The following is a 24,767-nucleotide window of genomic DNA, read 5'->3' on the forward strand; positions in this document are numbered from 1 at the left end:
TTCATACCCACCGAGGAGAATCTACCAAATGGTACTCCTACGCCGCAACATCTAACCGGAAATTTTATTGCCAAGTCCGCCTTCATCCAATTAGTTGAGAGGAGCCAATTCGGGGGGATGCCTAGTGAGGACCCTCATTCCCATATGGAAACCTTTTGCGACTATTGTGATGCTATCTCTCAAACGGGCGTGACTCAAGACCAAATTAGATGGGTCTTATTTCCTTTTTCCTTAATCGGCACCGCGAAGCAATGGTTGAAGGGCCTTGATAAGGCCACCCTTGGAATAGATTCTTGGAAGAAGTTGGCTCTAGCTTTCTACAAAAAATTCTACCCACCGGAAAAGACTAACATGCTAAGAGCTCAAATTACGGGTTTTAAGCAAAGGGATGAAGAGTCTTTGTATGAAGCTTGGGAGCGGTTCAAGGGAATTTGTCGCTCATGTCCTCACCATGGACTTAGCGAATGGTTTTTGGTGCAACAATTTTGGAATGGTTTATATGAAGATTCTAGGAACATTCTCAATATGGGATCAAATGGAATGTTCACCGAAGTTGATGACAATCAAACATGGAACAAGATTGAGGAAATGGCGGTCCATAACTCACAATATAGTAGACCTCGCAAGGCTACTAGAGGAGGAAAGCATGAAGTGGACTCCGTTACTCAATTGGGTGCTCAACTTAGTGCTCACATTGACACAATCAACTTGAAGTTTGAACAAGCTATGGCTAGACTTGAGGAAAACTCAAAATCATCAAAGCATCATGTTAATGCCATGACGGCATCCTCATCAATCCCAAGTGGAATATGTGAGAATTGTGGAACTTTGGGACATGACCAAGGTGAATGTAGGGAAACAAATGAACAAGTGAATGCTTTCCAAGCATACAAGAGTGGTACCCCTTATTCCAACTTTTACAATGAAAACACCAAATTCCATCCAAATCTCTCATACAAAAGCCAAAATGTTCAAAACCCTCAAACAACATACACTCCACCACCCATGAGAAACCAAAATCAAAGACCCTTTTACAATCAAAACCAAGGTTACCAAAATCAAAATCCATACAATCACCAAAATGACCAAGGTTTTGATGTCCAAAAAGCGGTCCTCCAAATGCAAAAAAATCAACAAGAATTTTTCACTCAAATGCAAAAAGATAGCCAAGCAAAGGAAACCACCATCAACAACATTCTAGCTCACACCAAGATGTTGGAAACACAATTGACTCAACTAGCATCTTCAAGCTCACAAACACAAAAGGGGCAATTACCACCTCAAAGTAATCCCCTAGACATGAAACAGTTAGTGCCATTCATTTGAGAAGTGGTACAAGGTATGAAGCACCGAAGAAGCAAGTTGAGGATGAAGTTGTGGAAGCTAGTGAAAAGGAAGAAATTGTGCAAAACTCCAAAGATGGAGAATCATCAAAAGAAGAAAGTTCAAAGAAAAATGAAGACAAGGCCAAGGAGAAGGAGCCCATTGTGATTAGACTTCCTTTTCCAAGTCGTCAAGCCAAGCCCAAATTTGATGATCAACTTGGAAAATTCATGGAAATTGTGAAGAATTTAGAAGTCTCAATTCCTTTCACGGAATTAATCAATCACGTGTCGGCCTATGCGAAATACATGAAAGATATCCTCACAAAGAAGAAGTCGATCCGGAAGCTTGAGACTATCGCCTTCACTAAGGTGAGTAGTGCAATACTTCAAGGAGTTCACCTCCAAAACTAAAGGATCCGGGAAGCTTCTCAATACCGTGTACCATTGGCGACACAACGATCAACAAAGCCTTATGTGATCTAGGGGCTAGTGTGTGTGTCATGCCGTACTCGGTGAGTAAAAGGTTGGGGATGGGAGAGCTTAAATGCACCAACATCACACTCCAAATGGCCGATAGATCGACGAAGACACCGTTAGGGATATGGGAAGATGTCCCCGTACGAATTGGGAAGTTTTTCATCCCGGTGGACTTTGTCATTGTTGATATGGAGGAGGATTCCAACATTCCAATCATCCTAGGAAGACCTTTCCTACACACCGCCTGTGCGGTGATTGATGTGAAACATGGTGAGCTCACTCTAGAAGTGGGAGATGATAGCATAACTTTTAATCTTGACAAGACTATGAGAGCTCCTCGTTTGCATGAACCATGTTTCATGATTGATCATTATAGCCGAAAGGATGAAAGGAAGAAATCGGAACTCCAATGGAAGAAGAAAATTGAAGATGCTCCATTCAAAGAGCAAGTGAATTGTGACAAGGAGAGCTTGCAAAGCTCATCAAAATCAACCAAGGAAGAAGAGGATGGCCTCATTGGCCAAGAGAAGAAATTGGGAGAGTTGTCTCCATCTAAGCAAGAGATTTTCAATGATCAACTCAATGAAGTTTGTGGTCTTTGGGACGACGAGTTTGAAGGGATTTTTAATCCCTACATTGGTAATGCCATCGATCAAGACCAACAACAAGGGCCAAGGTCTATTGAGAACCTCTACCATGATAATGAACAAGCTTTTGATTACTTCTTCAAGGTGTTGAGCAACATCAACAACACCTTGGACATGCCCCCTTGACATCTCATCAAGAATGAGAGTTTGGTGGAGTCCTCCCTAAACCACCACTTGTAAATATTTCTAACCCCCTAACTTACATTTCAATTCTTGTATTGCATTTTTGTCATCTTTGGATTTTTATTTACTTTGATCAAAATAATTGTCATGTTTGAGAGAAGTGAGGGAGGGACTAACGATTTCAATTGATGTGTAGTGCTTTTAGCTTAGTGTGGGGATGGCAATTGCCTAGGCTATCCATGCCTTAGTAGTGCCCCCACAATGACGAACACAAGACTTGAAGAAAGAATGGAAGAATGGTATGGGAAATGCAGTGTGCACGGATGGAACTGAATCCGTGTACACAGGGGAAGAATCCGAGCGGATTCCAGAGAATCCGCCCGTCTGGAAGAATCCGAGCGTATTGCAGAAAAGACGCCCGTCCTGAACTGAGCTGAATTTTGAAAAATTATTAACTGTGACTGAATCCGGGCGTCCTGTGAAGAATCCGCCCGTCTTGAAGAATCCGTCCGTCTTGTACGAAAGACGTCCGTCTTTGCAATTTGAGGAAAACAAGCAAAATTTTTCGATGAAATCCGTCCGTCTTTAAGCAAATCCGCCGTCGTCCGTGTTCAGCAAATCCGAGCGGATTGTCACAAATCCGCCCGTCTTTAGGCGAGTTTTGCAAAGTTCGAAAAGCGAGAATCCACACGGATTGGGCGAGAATCCGCACGGATTGCCCCTGCAGATTCGAAAATTTCGGTCTCTTTAAAACCCCTCCCACCTTCATTCATTCATTCATTCATTCATAAACACTACCCACAACATCAAAACCCTCATCCTCTCCATCACAAAAACAAAAACCCTCAACAACATTCACCAAAATCAAATCAAACCATCCTTCCAACAACAAATTAATCACTCCTTCTTCAACAAAAATCAAAACCAAGCACAAAATCTTCAACCTTTGAGTCGATTTTTGTTTTCATAAAGGCAAAGCCTTTCACCTTCAAATCGATTTGGGCATACTACAAATTGAAGATTTTTCATTCTTTTCTTGGTTAGTTCATCAATGGCAAGGACTAAGGGAGCAACAAAGGCAACAAAGGCACCAAAGGCTAAGGCACTCTCACAAAGGCAAAAGGCTCTTCAAACAAAGAAAGCATTGGCTATGGTGGTAGCAACACCAAACTTGGAAGTGCAACAACAACAACAACCTTCTATGGGAGCAACAACACCTTCTACTCCGGTAATTGATCAACTTTTGCATTATCTGGAGGTAACTTTTATTTCCGATACCCATAGAAATACCTTTGTCAAGTTTGCTATTAAGTCATTACAATCCACCAAATTCATATGTAATGATACCTTAGAAAAATTGGGTGTTCTTGAGCAAACAAAAGCCTTTTTCAATGCCATGGGGTTGAAGAAATTGTTTGAAACAAGGGAATTGACATACCCCTCCCTTACCTTGGAATTTTTAAGTTCTTTGAAAGTCACCAAAGTTGAGAATAGGGAGAATCTCGAGTTTCGTCTAGCTAATGTTAGTAGACGCATTACCTTTAGGGAATTGGGTGAAATTTTGGGTCTTAGTGATGAACCGAGTTATTTTAAGAGTTATGGAAAGTATGACCCAGAACCTCTTTGGGAGGCAATCTCCGGGAAGAAATTTGAGGATTTTCATGCGAGTCGTGCTCTTTTGGTCCACCATCCGGGCATAAGAGTATGGCACAAGGTCGTGGGTAACACCATAATTCCTAGGAAAGATACCAACCATTTCACAAGACTTGATTTTATTCTCCTTGAATCGGCTTTGAATATCGGAAGAGTACACACCAAGCCTTACAATTCTTTGAGGCTCTTGGTAGATAGATGGCTCAACATCGATTGTGGGAAGAAGGGCACGACCGTTATTGTCAATGGCGGCCTAGTCACACTCCTAGCTAAGCACTTTGATCCTAACTTCAATAAGGATAACAAGTACAAAGCAAAGGAGGGTGGCCATCTTGTTGATATGCATACTATGATTCACAAGTTCAAGTGGGTTGCCCATAACCCCCTGGACACTAAGTATGGATGGCTCACTAGTGAAGCTAGATCGTTCACCTTGCCTTCGAAGATTTGCCGTCTAAGCGTCCACCGGACCAATTATCTACTTCCCCTTTCCAAAGAGGCCGAGTATATCATTCAACAACAAAAGGGTGATCTTGAAATGCCCTCCTCTTCCATTGTCATACCACCTTACCCCTTTAAGTATGAAGAGTTCAAACCGGAAGGAGTTCAAGTTGGGAAAGACTATGTGACTCTTCTCATGCAAGCAATGCACAAGCAAGCCTATGAAGATCGGAAAAATGCCTACTTGGCTCAATATCCACCCCTCCTACACTTAGCTAGGCAAGGACTACTTGATCCATCTTGTCCTTTGCCTAGTTGGGCGGATAGAGAAGTCTTATTTCCGGGTGCATCTAGGGTCGTTTTGGGTGACAATGAGGTTGTTGGAAATGATGAAGAAGTTGATGATAATATTGAGGAAGAAGCAAGTGAAGAAGAAAAGGATGGTGAAGATGATGATGAGGAAGATGAGGAAGAAAGTGAAGAAGCAAATGACAAGGAATGTGGCAATGTGACCACTTCTCATGAGGGAAGTGATGGTGATAGCATGATGGAAGATTAGCAAGCCTTGGAGACTCCTACCCTCTCATGGTTTGTCTATTTCTCTCTTTGTATTTTATTTAATTTTGATCATTGTTGGAGTAGTCCTAGCCCCATTAGAGGACTCACACCTCGGTACCATTGAGGTGTTCTCATTCTATTGTTCCCATTTTCAAAATCCAAAATGACAAATTAGTTTCATGCATAGCATAGTGTGTGCATGAACTACACCCATCCTTGGACATTAGCAATAGTGTCTTACTCGGTTTGGGGAAGTTAATGCATACACAACGGGAGGTAATCTAAATTATCCTCTCCGTCATAACAAAAACCATGCATCATGTAGCATAGCTTAGTGTAGATTGCATTTAGTATAGAAATCATGCATCATCTTTGCATAATTTCCATCATTTTGGCCATTGAGGACAATGCCCATATTAGTGTGGGGATGGGAATTCTAACATTTAACTCTTATTCAAAAATCCAAAAAAATTGAAAAATTTCAAAAATCATAAAAATTTGAAAATTGAAAACCCAAAAACATGTTTATTTCTTGTTGTAGTCTTGTATATATTGTCTTGTATATATATTGTGTTTGTTCTATCCTTGTTCACATTGATTGACCACGCCACATCCGAGACATGAGGATATTGAAGACCGCATGGTATGATCTTTCCAATCTCCTTTTTCCTCTTTATGTTAATGACTATGTGGCTTTATTTTGATTGATGCGGTATAACAATGTGAACTTAGGACTTGCATTTAGTTTATATGTCATTTTAGTTAATAGAATCACTTGCATTAGGATGTTTATATTAGTTGCATCATGGCATTTAGTTGGATGTTAGAAATGTTTTGAAAAATGCCTATTTAGGAACTTTGACAAGAGCAACTAAGCCATTATAAATACTTGTTCAACTTAAGACTTTGCCTACTAGAATGGTTGTAAAACACCCTAGATAGTGTCATACTAGTGTCTTTTGACCCATGACCCAAGGCCTAGTCAAGGGTTTGCATGTGAGTCACCTATCCAACCCCGTGATGCGATGTGGACTTGGTTAACTTGTCTAGGTGACCTTGTGGTAAGGCAACCCAAAAATATTTCCTATCAATAAGCTTGAAGTGCTCATTTCAACGAAATTTTGTCATGTGGAATTAATGTAATGCCAAGGAAACCTCAAATGTTATGAATTGTTGAAAGTTGAGAAATTTAAGTTGTTTTGATGGAGGCGTACCACTTCGATGTGCTATGGTGCGGGATCCATTGAATTGGGCCCCCATACGGTTGTGAATTCGGCCGCCCAGAGACAGAGTGACTATCACCCCGAAAAGCTATTGTCTAGAGGTTAACCGGTTGCCTAATAAGCGATTGGCGAAAGCAAAGGACACTAGCCCGGAAGGGACAAACCCCATCTTAAATTTTTGAAATGTGAAAGTGAAATGAGGACAATTTTGAATACTAGTCATATCCACCCGTTGTGAATAAAGATTTGAGCATTTCATTCCCAAAAAGCCTTTTGTCAAGCCACTTGGTCGAGCTTGGGACGATCCATGACCTTTACTTTTGTAGAGAATTCGAGACTTGTCATGTCATATGCCACTAGCATCATAGGGATCATCTTTCCACCACCATCCGATCGCTCTTGACGAAAGCATTTGGAAATTGAGGACGAAAGTAGTCTAGTTTAACACCATTTGGAGGTGATTTAGTGCCATCCTCTTAGACTTAGTAATTTGTTGAACTAGTATTTGTGAAGGATTACATGCTCTTAAATTTGTTCCTCTTTAGTGCCTCCGCCACTTGATGAGGGAGTGGCTATTCTTTTTGTAGATGCATCCATTATGTGTTTTTGTGTGCTTAATGTTTGGATGTGTCGCCATTTTGGCAAGACCCACCTTGCCTTGCAAGAAGGCATCCTACCTCATGGTTGTCTTGTTGTGAGTTGAAGGGGCGGAGTGAGACCCGCTAATTGTCTCATATCGGCTATATTATTAGGATAGGTTAGTATTGGTCCTAGTCTTTGTCACCTCTTTACTCGGGACGAGCAAAGGTTCGGTTTGGGGATATTTGATGTGACCATAATTAGCGCATATTTAGCCCCCGAATTAGCCTTGTTCCCATGCTTTTTAGTGCTTATTTGGGTCATTTCTTATCTTTAGTTCTTTGTTTTGCATATTCTTTGAGATTTTGATCCCTTGGTAGGAAAGGAGTAAGAATCTTGCATTTTCATGGCAAAACGAGACTAAATTGATCGAATTCAATGACCAAGCATCAAGGAGAGACAAGATTAGAAGGCCTTTGTACATATCATAGTAGAAGAGCAAAGTTGAGAAAGGATCCTTGAGTCCCCAAGGAAATCCCCAAGGATTTTATGAAGAAAAGGGAAGAAAAGAAGAAGATTTGTTCTTTGATCGACAATCCGAGCGGATTGTCACCAATCCGTCCATCCCCAAAGAAGACAATCCGAGCGGCTTTGCCACAATCCGCTCGGATTCCACCTCCACAATCCGCCCGGATTCCCCTGAATCCGCTCGGATTCCAACGCCAGAATCCGCCCGTCCCGACCCTATTCCGCCCGGATTCTAGCACAGCACGGATTGCCTTCTCCAAGCTACGAAGAAAGAAGCCCTTCTCTCAGAAAATACCGGCTCCTCCTTGCTCAACTTAAAAAGTGTAATTACTAGTTTAGCCCTTAGTTAACCCTAATGCATCCTCCCTAATTTCCACTATAAATACCCCATTAGTCTAATTAGAGAAGCATGTTCTTCTTATCAATAATTAGTGTAGTTAATATCAATCAAATCTCTCTTTAATATTGTAATCAAGTATTAATCAAGTTTTAATCCAAGTTTTAGTTATTCAATCTCTCTCTTGTTCATCCTTTATTTTGGGTAATTGAAGATTATTTGGGTTATTGTTGGGAGATTGACAACCTCTCAATCAAGTATTCAAGTAATTCTTTTATCTTTGCTTTATTATTGGAATCATTAGTAGGTATAATCTCTTAATCCCTTTTTAATTATTGTTAATTACTTTCATTTATTCATCATGTTTCATATTGTTGGTATGATTGACAACCTTGCTAGCATGATCAACATGATAATGAGTGAGTAGTCTCTTAGCTAGGGTTAATGGGTGATTAGGGGAAACCAACATGGGGAATGATTCATGCTTAAATTAATATGCTTTCATGTTTTATTTGCTTGCTTGTTTTGATCTCAACTCATGCACATGTTATATTTGATGAAATGCTAAGCCTATGAATCCTTGCATTTACTATCATCTCCTATCTTTTCAATGAGACTTGTAAGACATAACCCAACTCGAGTCTCATTAGACCATGCATGTTGTTGAGTAGGGAAGATTAAGTCGACTTGTAGGTGTTGTACAATCTAATCGATTCGGCTCCGGGACCCAAACTTTCCTTGGATTGTAAGATATAACCCAACTTAATCCATCACAACAATAATTGCTTGCTTATAATTTGAGAACATGTTTGTATGATCATATCCCATGATTCCCCTATGATCCCATGACACCCTAGTGCCTTTAATCAATTGTTTACACCCCTTTAATTCATCTTGCTTGTTTATTTTCATTGCTATTTTAGTTTAGTAACCTTCTACATCAACCCAATTTGTGACACCCCCTTAAACACCACTAGTTGCAATAGAAATCTCATTTCAACTCCCGTCCCTTGGGATCCGAACTTTACTTGCCTCTTTACTAATTGTAGAGTTGTTTGTGGAGCTATAAATTATGTTTTGATTCGACCGTGACCAACGACCACATCTTAATTTGTGAACACTTAGCGGGATCGCATCAGTGGGTCTTGCCAAAATGGCGACACATCCAAACATTAAGCACACAAAATCACATAATGGATGCATCTACAAAACGAATAGCCACTTCCTCATCAAGCGGCGGAGGCACTAAAGAGGGGCAAATTTAAGAGCATGTAATCCTTCACAAATACTAGTTCAACAAATTACTAAGGCTAAGAGGATGGCACTAAATCACCTCCAAATGGTGTTAAACTAGACTACTTTCGTCCTCAATTTCCAAATGCTTTCGTCAAGAGCGATCGGATGGTGGTGGAATGATGATCCCTATGATGCTAGTAGCATATGACATGACAAGTCTCGAATTCTCTACAAAAGTAAAGGTCATGGATCGTCCCAAGCTCGACAAAAAGGCTTTTTGGGAATGAAATGCTCAAATCTTTATACACAACGGGTGGATATGACTATTATTCAAAAAGTGACCTCTTTTAACTTTCACATTTCAAAAATTTAAGATGGGGTTTGTCCCTTCCGGGCTAGTGTCCTTTGCTTTCGCCAATCGCTTATTAGGCAACCGGTTAACCTCTAGACAATAGCTTTTCGGGGTGATAGTCACTCTGTCTCTGGGCGGCCGAATTCACAACCGTGTGGGGGCCCAATTCAATGGATCCCGCTCCAAAGCACATCGAAGTGGTACGCCTCCATCAAAACAACTTAAAATTTCTCAACATTCAACAATTCATAACATTTGAGGTTTCCTTGGCATTAAATTACTTCCACATGACAAAATTCTTTGAAATGAGCACTTCAAACTTATTGATATAAAGTATTTTTGGGTTGCCTTACCACAAGGTCAATCAAGGTCACCTAGACAAGTTAACCAAGTCCACATCGCATCACGGGGTTGGATAGGTGACTCACATGCAAACCCTTAACTAGGCTTTGGGTCATGGGTCAAAAGACACTAGTATGACACTATCTAGGGTGTTTTACAACCATTCTAGTAGGCAAAGTCTTAAGTTGAAAAAGTATTTGTAATGGCTTAGTTTCTCTTGTCAAAGTTCCTAATTAGGCATTTTTCAAAACATTTTTCTAAATGCAACTACATGCTATGATGCAACTAATATACACATCCTAATGCAAGTGATTCTATCAACTAATATGACATGTAAACTAAATGCAAGTCCTAAGTTCACATTGTTATACCGCATCAATCAAAATAAAGCCACATAGTCATTAACATAAAGAGGAAAAAGGAGATTGGAAAGATCATACCATACGGTCTTCAATATCCTCATGTCTCGGATGTGGCATAGTCGATCAATGTGAACAAGGATAGAACAAACACAATATATACAAGACTACACTACAAAAGGAAATGAACATGTTTTTGGATTTTCAATTTTTATAAATTTTTATGATTTTTTGAAATTTTTCAATTTTTTTGGGTTTTTGAATAAGAGTTAAGTTAGAATTCCCATCCCCACACTAATATGGGCATTGTCCTCAATGGCCAAAATGATGGGAAATAATGCAAAGATGATGCATGATTTCTACACTAAATGCAATCTACACTAATCTACACTACATGATGCATGGTTTTTTTTGTTTATGACGGAGAGGATAATTTAGATTACCTCCCGTTGTGTATGCATTAACTTCCCCAAACCGAGTTAGACACTATTGCTAATGTCTTAAGGATGGCTGTAGTTCGTGCACACACTATGCAATGCATGAGACTAATTTGTCATTTTGGATTTTGAAAGTGGGAACAATAAAATGAGAACACCTCAATGGTACCGAGGTGTGAGTCCTCTATGGTGCTAGGACTACTCCAACAATGATCAAGAAAAATAATTAAAACAAAGAGAGAAATAGACAAACCTTGAGAGGGTAGGAGCCTCCAAAGCTTGCTAATCTTCCATCATATCATCATTATCATCATTTTCCTCATTAGAAGTGGTCTCATTGCCACTTCCCTCTTTATTTGCTTCTTCATTTTCTTCTTCACCTTGCTCATCATCTTGCTCACCATCCTCTTCTCCTTCTTCACTTACTTCCTCATCAATGTTATCATCAACCTCTTCATTACCGACAACCTCATTGTCACCCGAAACGACCCTAGATGCACCCGGAAATAGGACTTCTCTATCCGCCCAACTAGGCAAAGGACATGATGGATCAAGTAGTCCTTGCCTAGCTAAGTGTAGGAGGGGTGGATATTGAGCCAAGTAAGCATTTTTCCGATCTTCAAAGGCTTGCTTGTGCATTGCTTTCATGAGAAGAGTCAAATAATCATTTCTTGCTTCAACTCCATCGGGCTTGAACTCTTAGTACTCGAAAGGGTAGGGTGGTGTGACAATGGAAGAGGAGGGCATTTCAAGTTCACCCTTTTGTTGTCGGATAATATACTCGGCCTCTTTTGAAAGGGGAAGTAGATAATTGGTCCGGTGGACGCTTAGACGACAAATCTTTGAAGGCAAAGTAAACGATCTAGCTTCACTAGTGAGCCATCCATACTTGGTGTCAAGAGGGTTATGGGCAACCCACTTGTACTTGTGTATCATAGTATGCAAATCAACAAGATGACCACCCTCCTTCGCTTCATACTTGTTATCTTTGTTGAAGTTAGGATCAAAGTATTTAGCTAGGATAGTGACTAGGCCGCCATTCACAATAACGATAGTGCCTTTCTTCCCACAATCAATGTTGAGCCATCTATCTACCAAAAGCCTTAAAGAGTTGAAAGGCTTGGTGTGTACTCTTCCAATGTTCAAAGCCGACTCAAGAAGAATAAAATCAAGTTTGGTGAAATGGTTGGTATCTTTCCTTGCAATGATGGTGTTTCCTATGACCTTGTGCCATACTCTTATGCCCGGATGGTGGACTAAAAGAGCACGACTCGCATGAAAGTCCTCAAATTTCCTTCCGGAAATTGCCTCCCAAAGAGGGTCGGGGTCATACTTTCCAAAATTCTTAAAATAACTCGGTTCATCACTAAGACCCAAAATTTCACCCAATTCCCTAAAGGAAATGCATCTACTAACATTAGCTAGACGAAACTCGAGGTTCTCCCTAGACTCAACCTTGTTGACTTTCAAAGAACTCAAAAATTCCAAGGTAAGGGAGGGGTATGTCAATTCTTTTGATTCAAACAATTTCTTCAACCCCATGGCTTTAACGAAAACTCTAGTTTGCTCAAGGACACCCAACTTATCTAAGGTATCTTCACAAATAAACTTGGTGGATTGAAATGATTTCCTAGCAAACTTGGCAAAAGTATCTCTATGGGTTTTGGAAATGAAAGTTACCTCCGGATAATGCAAAAGGTGATCAATTTTCGGAGTAGTAGATGTTGTTGCTCCCATAGAAGGTTGTTGTTGTTGTTGCACTTCCATGTTTGGGTTTGCTACCACCATAGCCAATGCTTTCTTTGCTTGAAGAGCCTTTTGCCTTGATGAAAGTGTCTTTGTCTTTGGTGCCTTTGTTGCCTTTGTTGCTCCCTTAGTCCTTGCCATTGATGAATTAACCAAGAAAAGAATGAAAAATCTTCAATTTGTAGTGTACCCAAATCGATTTAAAGGTGTAAGGCTTTGCCTTTATGAATTCGAAAATCGACTCAAAAGTTGAAGATTTTGTGCTTGGTTTTGATTTTTATTGAAAAAGGAGTGATTGATTTGTTGTTGAAGGATGCTTTGATTTGATTTTGGTGAATGTAGTTGAGGGATTTTGTTTTTGTGATGGAGAGAATGAGGGTTTTGATGTTTTGGAGTAGTGTTATGAATGAATGAATGAAGAAATGAAGGTGGGAGGGGTTTTATAAAGCCCGAAAAAATTCAAACTGCAGGGGCAATCCGTGCGGTTTCTGCTGGAGACGGGCGGATTCTGCCTTTTCTGGGTTGGGAAAAACTCGCCTAAAGACGGGCGTCTTTCAGTGAAGATGCTCGGATTCGCTGACACGGGACGGGCGGATTCTTCAGAAGACGGACGGATTCTTTCACAGCGATTTTTCTTGTTTTCCTCATCCAAGAAGACGGGCGTCTTCCCTTCAAGATGGGCGGATTTTGATTCAGGACGCCCGGATTCTCTTACAGTCAAAAATATTTCAAAAGTTCAGCTCAGAGGGACGTGCGTCTTCTAGCCAATACGCTCGGATTGTCTGTAGACGGGCGGATTCCCCTGAATCCGCTCGGATTCGACCCCTTTGTACCCGGATTCAGTTACATCCGTGTACAATGCATATTCCCTTGTCATTCTTCCATTCTTCTTCATATCTCGTGTTCTTCATTGTGGGGGCACTACTAAGGCATGGATAGCCTAGGCAATTGCCATCCCCACACTAAGCTAAAGCACTACACATCAATTGAAATCATTAGTCCCTCCCTCACTTCTCTCAAACATGACAATTATCTTTATCAAAGTAAAATAAAAAAATCCAAAGATGAAAAAAATGCAATGTAAGAATTGAAATGCGAGTTAGGGAGTTAGAAATATTTACAAATGGTGGTTTAGGGAGGACTCCACCAAACTCTCATTCTTGATGAGATGTTAAGGGGGCATGTTCAAGGTGTTGTTGATGTTGCTCAACACCTTGAAAAAGTAATCAAAAGCTTGTTCATTATCATGGTAGAAGTCTTCAATAGACCTTGGCCCTTGTTGTCGGTCTTGATCGATGGCATTACCAATGTAGGGATTAAAAATCCCTTCAAATTCGTCGTCCCAAAGACCACAAACTTCATCTACTTGATCATTGAAAATATCTTGATTTGATGGAGACAACTCTCCCAATTTATTCTCTTGGCCAATGAGGCCATCTTCTTCTTCTTTGGTTGATTTTGATGAGCTTTCCAAGCTCTCCTTGTCACAATTCACTTGCTCTTTGAATGGAGCATCTTCAATTTTCTTCTTCCATTGGAGTTCCGACTTCTTCTTTTCATCCTTCCGGTTATAATGATCAATCATAAAACACGGTTCATGCAAACGAGGAGCTCTCATAGTCTTGTCAAGATTAAAGGTTATGCTTTCATCTCCCACTTCTAGAGTGAGCTCACCATGTTTCACATCAATCACCGCACCCGCGGTGTGTAAGAAAGGTCTTCCTAGAATGATTGGAATGTTGGAATCCTCCTCCATATCAACAATGACAAAGTCCACCGGGATGAAAAACTTCCCAATTCGCACGGGAACATCTTCCCATATCCCTAATGGTGTCTTCGTCGATCTATCGGCCATTTGGAGTGTGATATTGGTGCATTTAAGCTCTCCCATCCCCAACCTTTTACTCATCGAGTACGGCATAACACTCACACTAGCCCCTAGATCACATAAGGCTTTGTTGATCGTTGTGTCGCCAATGGTACACGGTATTGAGAAGCTTTCCGGATCCTTTAGCTTTGGAGGTGAACTCCCTTGAAGTATTGCACTACTCACCTTAGTGAAGGCGATAGTCTCAAGCTTCCGGATCGACTTCTTCTTTGTGAGGATGTCTTTCATGTATTTCGCATAGGCCGGCACGTGATTGATTAATTCCGTGAAAGGAATCGAGACTTCCAAATTCTTCACAATTTCCATAAACTTTCCAAGTTGGTCATCAAATTTGGGCTTGGCTTGACGACTTGGAAAAGGAAGTCTAATCACAATGGGCTCCTTCTCCTTGACCTTGTCTTCATTTTTCTTTGAACTTTCTTCTTTTGATGATTCTCCATCTTTGGAGTTTTGCACAATTTCTTCCTTATCACTAGCTTCCACAACTTCATCCTCAACTTGCTTCTTCGGTGCTTCATACCTTGTACCACTTCTCAAGTGAATGGCACTAACCGTTTCATGTCTTGGGGGATTACTTTGAGGTGGTAATTGCCCCTTTTGTCTTTGTGAGCTTGAAGATGCTAGTTGAGTCAATTGGGTTTCCAACATCTTGGTGTGAGCTAGGATGTTGTTGATGGTGGTTTCCTTTGCTTGACTATCTTTTTGCATTTGAGTGAAAAATTCTTGTTGATTCTTTTGCATTTGGAGGACCGCTTTTTGGACATCAAAACCTTGGTTATTTTGGTGATTGTATGGATTTTGATTTTGGTAACCTTGGTTTTGGTTGTAAAAGGGTCTTTGATTTTGGTTTCTCATGGGAGGTGGGGTGTATGTTGTTTGAGGGTTTTGAACATTTTGGCTTTTGTATGAGAGATTTGGATGGAATTTGGTGTTTTCATTGTAATAGTTGGAATAAGGGGTACCACTCTTGTTTGCTTGGAAAGCATTCACTTGTTCATTTGTTCCCCTACATTCACTTTGGTCATGTCCCAAAGTTCCACAATTCTCACATATCCCGCTTGAAGATGCCGTCATGGCATTAACATGATGCTTTGGTGATTGTGAGACTTCTTCAAGTCTAGCCATAGCTTTTTCAAACTTCAAATTGATTGTGTCAATGTGAGCACTAAGTTGAGCACCCAATTGAGTAACGGAGTCCACTTCATGCTTTCCTCCTCTAGTAGCCTTGCGAGGTCTACTATATTGTGAGTTATGGACCGCCATTTCCTCAATTTCGTTCCATGTTTGATTGTCATCAACTTCGGTGAACATTCCATTTGATCCCATGTTGAGAATGTTCCTTGAATCTTCATATAAACCGTTCCAAAATTGTTGTACCAAGAACCATTCGCTAAGTCCATGGTGAGGACATGAGTGACAAATTCCCTTGAACCGCTCCCAAGCTTCATACAAAGATTCTTCATCCCTTTGCTTAAAACCCGTAATTTGAGCTCTTAGCATGTTAGTCTTTTCCGGTGGGTAGAATGTTTTGTAGAAAGCTAGAGCTAACTTCTTCCAAGAATCAATTCCGAGAGTGGCCTTATCAAGGCCCTTCAACCATTGTTTCGCGGTACCAATTAGAGAAAAAGGAAATAAGACCCATCGAATTTGGTCTTGAGTTACACCGGTTTGAGAAATCGCCTCACAATAGTCACAAAAGGTTTCCATATGAGAATGAGGGTCTTCACTAGGCATCCCCCCAAATTGGCTCCTTTCGACTAATTGGATAAAGGCGGATTTGGCAATGAAATTTCCGGTTAGATGTTATGGTGTGGGAGTACCATTGGGTAGGTTCTCCTCGGTGGGTACGGAATGTGATGAAAACTTAGGCATTGTAGGTTGATTTTGGGTGGTATTTTGTAATGGGTTCTCCTCACCTTCTCTTGCAAAAGGGTTGATGAACTCAATAGTTGGTTGAATATCTACAACCTCACCAATACCTCTCAAATTCCTCCTAGCAAGTCTCCTATTGGTTGTCAAAGTTCTTTCAATTTCACGACCAAAAGGTAACAAATCACCTTGTGACCTTCTGGACATGCAAAATATCAAACAACTTGAAAACAATTAGAACAAACCTTGAGGAGTTTTACTTCCCCAAGGCAAAGAAAGACACAACTAATAACAATATAAGAAAATCTAAATCAAGCTAACACCGTCCCCGGCAACGGCGCCATTTTTGATCGGTCCGTTTCGTGTACACAATTAAACAAGTGTGGTCGTTGGGTCACGTCCGAATCAAAACACAATTTATAGCTTCACAAACAACTCTACAATTAGTAAAGAGGCAAGTAAAGGTCGGATCCCAAGTGACAGGAATTGAGATGAGATTTCTATTGAAACTATTGGTGTCTTAGGGGTGTCACAATTTGGGTTGATGTAGAAGGTCACTAACTAAAATAGCAATGTAAATAAACAAGCAAGATGAATTAAAAGGGTTGTAAACAATTGATAAAAAGCACTAGGGTGTCATGGGGTCATAGGGGAATCATGGGAGTTGATCATACAAACATGTTCTCAAATTATAAGCAAGCAATTATTGTTGTGATGGATTGAGTTGGGTTATGTCTTACAATCCTAGGAAAGTTTGGGTCCCGGAGCCGAATCGATTAGATTGTACAACACCTACAAGTCGACTTAATCTTCCCTACTCAACAACATGCATGGTCTAATGAGACTCGAGTTGGTTTATGTCTTACAAGTCTCATTGAAAAGATAGGTGATGGGTAAAAAATGCAAGGATTCATAGGCTCGCATTTCATCAAACATAACATGTGCATGAGTTGAGATCAAAACAAGCAAGCAAATAAAACATGAAAGCATATTAATTTAAGCATGAATCATTCCCCATGTTGGTTTCCCCTAATCACCCATTAACCCTAGCTAGGAGACTACTCACTCATTTTCATGTTGATCATGCTAGCAAGGTTGTTAATCATACCAACAAAATGAAACATGATGAACAAATGAAAGAAATTAACAATAATTAAAAAGGGATTAAGAGAATTATACCTACTAATGATTCCAATAATAAAGCAAAGATAAAATAAGTACTCGATGCTTGATTGAGAAGTTGTCAATCTCCCAATAATAACCCAAATAATCTTCAATTGCCCAAAATAAAGGATGAACAAAAGAGAGATTAAGGAAATAAAACTTGTATTAAAACTTGATTAATTGTTGATTACAAAACTAAAGAGAGATTTGATTGATATTAACTACTCTAAGAATTGATAAGAAGAACATGCTCTTCTAATTTAGACTAATGGGGTATTTATAGTAGAAATTAGGGGGATGCATTAGGGTTAACTAAGGGCTAAACTAGTAATTACACTTTTTAGATTGAGCAGGGAGGAGCCAGTATTTTTCGAAGGAAGGGCTTCTTTCTTTGTAGCTTGGAGAAGACGAAATTGCGTTGTACAGGAATCCGTGCGTTTTGGAGTCGGGACGGGCGGATTCTGGCGGTGGAACACGGGCGGCTTCAGGGGAATCCGGGCGGATTGTGGATTGCAAACCCGAGCGTCTTGGGATGAAACTGCACGGATTGGGCATGTGGAGGACGGCCGGATTGTAGACAATCTGCACGGATTGTTCCCCAGCAGGATTTCTTCTTCTTTTCTTCCCTTTTTCTTCATAAATTCCTTGGGGATTTCCTTGGGGACTCAAGGATCCTTTCTCAACATTTCTCATCTACTATAATATGTACAAAGGCCTTCTAATCTTGTCTCTCCTTGATGCTTGGTCATTGGATTCGATCAATTTAGTCTCGTTTTGCCATGAAAATACAAGATTCTTACTCCTTTCCTACCAAGGGATCAAAATCTCAAAGAATATGCAAAACCAAGAACTAAAGATAATAAATGACCCAAATATGCACTAAAAAGCATGAGAATAAGGCTAATTCGGAGGCTAAATATGCACTAATTATGGTCACATCACCCACTTCGATCTATGGACGTATAGCGGTCTCTTGAAAGCCACGCTCGGCGGCATAAAAATGCTATTGACCGGATCGTTTTAGATCGGTTGGTTTCGTCTCGGTAAGGGTCTCGAAACGATTAGAGATGTTCGGAGTCGCCACCAAGCATTTGTGCGATGCCTGGAACCCGTTCGAATTCCACTTTATACCTCGGTCAAATCGAAGCACAAAACAGCGTTTGACATAGGTACTAAAGATAAGGAAATCGTCCCTCTTTAGCATCCTATCTCTAGAATGACTCTCGTGCGCCCTGGATAAGGTCGTCCACTATCCAAAGTTTCTGGGTAAGAGGTGAAGGTACGTATTGGGAAGCCCTTTAATCAGACACCCAATCCCGCCCGCGGTAGCGGCCTCTACTGATCGATCTTGGTTGGTTGAATGCAAAAGTTGATAAAACGGCTTAAATACATGAATGCGCATCCAATAATTTAAACCTAACATGTGAGAGCTTTCTAAGTCGATTTATTTAATCCAAGTATCAAGTATAAGATGTCGAGTTGGATTAATGATTGATTCGCATGCAAGACGGAAATTAAACATCCATTTACCGTATTAGGTATAGGGTGTATAACATGATCCATTTGTCTTAGTAGGGCATTTTGCAAATATGATTTTGAATAATCAAATAGTCGTCTTATCCGTCCTATATCCGGGCTAACCGGAGTCGGGATCGTCCTAGACTAATGCTGGAAGGGAACAGGCCCTGTACCAGACGGCTATATGAGGCGCGAGCCAGCCGGCGATACAAGGGACCTCCCTCTGGTTTTGAAAATGAGAAATGGAGGGCCTGTTTAGGCACGGGTTAGCCCACGGTTTATGTACCGTGTTCTGACTTTTTAGAAAACGTTATAGAACGTGTTTGAAAATGGGTATTTGAACCCGGTTTGATTTGAAGGGGTCGTTTAGACCGCATTTGTTGATTTGAAGAACTTGACTCGAATAATCATCATTATTTTGATAATATTCGGTGTCGGGTTTGATTTGACAAACTTGACATTAATAGTTTTGAAAATAATTATGGACTAATTGTTTTGAGTCCATTTGAATGTTATTAGTCGATACTCATCATCGTACCCGGGTTAAAATCCGGCATGGTATGTAGAACCAAGGATGACTTTGTGTTGGTGACTAATATGTTTATTTGAAAATGTAAAGAAATGAAATAAAAGGTTTTAAAATACCTTTTAAATGTCATTAACCAAATATTATCACCGAAACACGGATTTAACCCTCATGGTATGAGGAACCAAGGGTGAAAAATGTTTTATGGTTAAAACAAATGAAATAAAATAAAGAGGGTTCGAAAGTATTTGAAATGGTAAACACCGATTACAAATATGGAAATGAATTAAAAGGAAATGACGAGAACAAACACGGTTGATCTCTGGTCTGAACACCCCATTTAGGCGCGGGTAAGCTGGCGACCTAAGGGGCTTCTGTCTCAGACAAAAAATCAGTTTTGGCTCGTTTATTCCATGTTTAGGTTCATGTTATGCACGTTTTAGCATGTTATAGTCATGAAACAAACGAAAACATAATAAAAGAGGATTTTTACACCCTCATAATTACATGTTTGGTTATGGCGAGTGACCGACGTAAGTGTAACAACTCGTTTGATCGGAAAAAACTCGGTTTAAAACCGTTTTGGTAAGTAAAAAGAGTGTTTTAATATTAGTGACGGTGAAGTGGTCGAAGTGGTCGGTCAAGTGATTTAATGCACGATGACGGTACCAAACAATGTGTAAGGCTTGTATTTATGATCGGTAGGTCGTAAATACGCTTAAGTCTCAAATGGGTGGCATTTGAGGGGTATTTATAGGAGAATGAGTGGTTGTGTGAGTTTTGAGCGACGTGGCCACTTGGGCTGCTCAAAGAGGCGTGAACCACGTCGCAGTTCTTCGAGGTGAGTTGTCGCTTTCACAACAAACGCAATCATGATTTGTTCTATCCTAGGTTTTGTAGTCACATGTTTGGTACTTGACCAACATGAATCCGGGAAAACTTAAGGTAGAAGATTTGAAATGTTTTGTTTTTGGTGGTTGACTCGGTTTGACTCGTTGTTGGAGTCGGGATTTGAATTTTTGAGTCGGTTTTTGGTCCGGTGTCGGTTTTAACTCTACTTAGTGTCATTCCGACCCCGTCGTCGTGCATTAAACACTCTAGGTATTTTTGAAATGTTTTAAAATGTTTTATTTTCGAAATCGTTTTAAGTTTTCCGACGTAAAGTTGTACACAAACTGTCGATCAAACGCCGCGATTCCAAAACATGTTATAGTCCGATAATCATCGGGTGTTTGTTGGAGTCTCAGCAGATACTGGGTATCTACAGAGCCCTCACTTTGACTGAGGCTTGGACAGGGCGAAAGTCAAAGTAGAGCCCCCAGTTCAATCGAAAATTACAACCTGGAGACCCAAGCGACGTCGAGGCGGCTCGAAAGGATTCGGGCCAAGGACCTGCCGTCGGGAATTGTGACGCCAAGGTGACTCGAGGGTACGAGCCAAGGACCTGTCGTCGGGAACAGTTTAGAGTCTGTCGACTATCCGTGCGGGTCGTTTAAAGTCCATTACACTACGTACAAAGGCTCGCCAGCCATAGGAAGGAGTCGTACCTGAGGCATCTTCTGATATGTCCATGCGCGTTTGCGGATAAAGGCTCGCCAGCTGTGGTAAGGAAATGTACCAGAGGCATCTTGGGGATCTGTCCTTGATGTTTGCGGACAACGGCTCGCCAGCCAAGATAAGGAAATGTACCTGAGGCATCTTCGGGATCTGTCCTTGATGTTTGCGGACAAAGGCTCGCCAGCCAAGATAAGGAAATGTACCCGAGGCATCTTCGGGATCTGTCCTTGGATGTTTGCGGACAAAGGCTCGTCAGCCAAGATAAGGAAATGTACCCGAGGCATCTTCGGGATCTGTCCTTGATGTTTGCGGACAAAGGCTCGCCGGCCAAGATAAGGAAATGTAGCCGAGGCATCTTCGGGAACTGTCCTTGGATGTTTGCGGACAAAGGCTCGCCAGCCAAGATAAGGAAATGTACCCGAGGCATCTTCGGGATCTGTCCTTGATGTTTGCGGACAAAGGCTCGCCAGCCAAGATAAGGAAATGTACCCGAGGCATCTCCGGGATCTGTCCTTGGATGTTTGCGGACAAAGGCTCGCCAGCCAAGAGGCGGTCGATTAATGGACCATGGGAGTAGCCGCCTTAAGTGGGTTTGTTTTGAAAGTAGCGGACTCGCGATGCCGCTGTGGAAATAGTGAATTTGAATTTTTACTATCACTGTTTTTGAAATGAGCGGGTTCCACGAGGAAGCCCCCTGCTGGTATCGGAAGGAATAGTGAATTTGGAATCTTCACCATTGATTGAAGTGACTGTTTATGTGCCGCCGTTGTCATGTGAAAGGAAATAGTGAATTCGGAATCTCCACTATTAATTGAAGTGACGGTTTATGTGCCGTCGTTGACATGTGAAAGGAAACAGTGAATTTGGAATCTTCACTATTAATTGAAGTGACGGTTTATGTGCCGCCGTTGACATGTGTGGTGAAAATAGCGGAATTTAATTTCCAGCTATCATTTTGAAAACGACGGTTTTAATTGCCGTCATTTGAAAACTTAAAGAAATAGCAAATTTGAATTTTCGCTATTATTTTTGAAAATTTGAAGGAAAATAGTGAATTTGATTTCACTATTATTTTTGAAGTTGGCGGTTTTGATCGTCGTTTGTTTGAAATTTTTGAAAATTGCGAATTCAAATTTTCACTATTTGTTTTTGTCTTTGAGAAAATGACGACCTTTAATATCGTCAATGAAAATCCGAATTTTGTTATGTGGAAATTGGGCTAAAGCCCAAAATTTGCTGAAAGACTGGGGGACGCCTGATTGAGGCGCGAGCCACCTGGCGAACCAAAGGGGCTTCCCTTTTTTCTGTAAAAAGACGCGAGGTTGGCCTTCATCTCATTCATCATTTCGTCTTCTCCAAATTTCGACGAAACAAGCCAAAATCGCCATTGTAGGACCTTCTAGCTCGCTTGAATTCGTGCCACCATCAACAATGTCATCTCAAGGTATGTATTTCCTCTTGAATCCATTTAAATTTGTTGATCTTTAGCTTGATTTAATTAGGGCAGAATTTCACCCTAGAAAATCGAATTGGGCGTTCTTGATTGAGCCCATTTCGAGTAAAATTGATGCTTGTATTAGGTTAGAAACCTGTTTAGGAGTATAGGGGTGCTTTTAGTTTGCATTTTTGTCCCCGTTCCCGCTCCCTATGCTCGAAAAACGTGAGTGAGGCGAGAAACCGTCACATTTTGCAATGTCAAGTTTATTTACTTGGGTAGTGGATCCCACTAGGTTGCATTGTAGTTGGGAAAACTCGTGTTTGCCATTTATGGACCTTTGTTGGGTATGGTGGGCAAAATTGGATTTTTGCCTTTTGTGACGGTCTTATGTCTGACAAAATAAGCGTCTGAATGGGCTTGAATTGAGTCAGTTTGCCTTGAAATGGACCTCATCAGTAGTTTAAGTCGCTTTGAGGTGTGATAAAATCACGTCTGCCTTTTTGCGGTCGTTCTTGAATTTTTGACCGACTTGGGCTCGAATTAGCGTATGAATTGCCTTTTTGAGCCGTAGAAAAATACCCCATTGTGTCAGGAATGTATTTTGGTTTGTTGGCAGACCTTGTATGGGTCATGGAATGCCGTTTTTTTTTTGTTATGGTTTTGACTCGTCTTTTGCTTGAAAAGAGGGGCGAGTCGTTTTGTGTTTGTTTGTCTTTTTTGTGAATTGTTTTGTTTCGTTGGATTTTGGGCGGGATGGCCCTTGTTTTGTATTGCAGGTCGTGTTTTTCTTCTTGGGATTTATCCATTTCATCCCGTCGTAATGCCGAAATTTCGGCTGACGTTTTTTTTGTTTGTTGTTTTATTTTTTGATTGCAGAGTATCATTTGGGACCTATGGGGTCCGTTGTGGAGGCACTGGAGGAGGAAGACGATCCTGGAGGGGAGGAGGCGACTATTTTTTGTTACAGGCTTGGTTGTGTTTCTGCCTGACGGCCTTTGCCCGGCCAATGATCGGGTATCGATCGTTGGTCGTTGCCTGCGGAGGTCCGGACGTCCGATGAGTGGGGTTCAGTACGAGTGTGTTATCCCGTGTTGTTGCTCTTGATCGCAGTTGAATTCAGCTGAGTGGGGTTCAACATCGGGGTAGTATCCGTTGTCCTTATCCCTTTTCACCCTCAAATTCTGACGATTGGAGGCCAACGTCGAGGTAGTGCGCTGAGTTACGAGCCTCGGTTATCGCGTCGTCCAAAATCTGCCAGGCACCATTTTTCTTTTTGTCGTGGAGCAGGAACGAGGTATTACCGTCATGGTAACCACCTCTGCTTCCGTTGCTGCTCCTCTGTCTCCTGTGTTGCTCCCTTTGTTTTCTGTTTGAGAGGATAGAGAGTGCTCAGTTCGGTAGGTGGCGGATAGCCCCCAGTTCATTGTTTTAGGCCAGTGTCTGTATGATAGACGGTTGTTTCAGACCAGTGTCTGTATGATAGAAGGTTGTTTTAGGCCAGTGTCTGTATGATAGACGGTTGTTTCAGGCCAGTGTCTGTATGATAGACGGTTGTTTTAGGCCAGTGTCTGTATGATAGATGTCTGTACTGGACCCTGTTTGTATGGTCAGTTGTCCATATCAAACGCGTGCCGGTGTATTTTGCGTGAGGCGGTTTGTATATATGTGTTTTTGGATTGTGGCTTATTTTGTGATTTTTGGCTTTTTGTGTTGTGTTTTGGAGGAGCGCTGTCGGCCGTTGATTCTCCTTTTGCGTTGCACCAATTCCTGCATCGTTAGTGTAGAAAAGAGGCAACAGATAACACATATGCAAAAATGCAAACACGTAAGAGCGTTTGATTGAAAACACGTAAAGCATTTGATCGAAAACCAAAATTAACCAAGATGACTTGAAGTTAAAATTGAAATTTTGGAAAAAAGAAATGAATTTTTAAAATTCCTGCGACAAGTCATCACGTTCGGAATTCAAAAGGAATTGATTTGAAAATTTTGAGCAATTAACTCGTGTCGTGAATTAAATTGCGTCGAAATTATTGAAATTGATTTGCGACTCGAAAAATTCAAACTCAAACCGTCAGGAAAGAATTTTTAGAAAAGGATTTTTGCGAGTACATTTGATTTTTGATTTTTGAGGTCAAGACTCGAATTTGTGAGTGTTTGAATTTTTGAGGAAAACTGATGTCGTGTTATCAATTTTCGATTTTGATTTTTGATGGAAAATTGCGAAAAAGCGAAAAAAATTTCGGAATTTCGACTGACATGGAAACGATCTGTCGCGGATCGGGGCGACTAGCCCTTCCCCCCTTAAAAAAAGAAAGAAAAATCCGTAAGTTTAAGCTGCGTCCCGGAAACCGTGTCGGATTTCGTAAAACGCGAAAACAAGGAAATGTGAGTGTGAGGAAACACAAAATATCCTGGATCATCCCGAAGAGGCGCAAGCTTCC

The 24,767-nt window shown here is 40.9% G+C and overlaps 2 non-coding genes across 2 annotated transcripts; one reads left to right on the forward strand and one right to left on the reverse strand.

Moving 5' to 3' along the window:
* Positions 1 to 351: 351 nt before the first annotated feature.
* On the reverse strand, positions 352 to 458 carry LOC141650661 (small nucleolar RNA R71). The gene has a single exon (XR_012546681.1). It is a non-coding gene; the product is annotated as a small nucleolar RNA R71 (small nucleolar RNA).
* Positions 459 to 15,644: 15,186 nt separating this feature from the next.
* LOC141650491 (small nucleolar RNA R71) lies at positions 15,645 to 15,751 on the forward strand. Its single transcript, XR_012546520.1, has one exon. It is a non-coding gene; the product is annotated as a small nucleolar RNA R71 (small nucleolar RNA).
* Positions 15,752 to 24,767: the final 9,016 nt, after the last annotated feature.

The sequence above is a fragment of the Silene latifolia genome, chromosome 3 (assembly GCF_048544455.1).
Source record: "Silene latifolia isolate original U9 population chromosome 3, ASM4854445v1, whole genome shotgun sequence".
Taxonomy (NCBI): Eukaryota; Viridiplantae; Streptophyta; class Magnoliopsida; order Caryophyllales; family Caryophyllaceae; genus Silene; species Silene latifolia.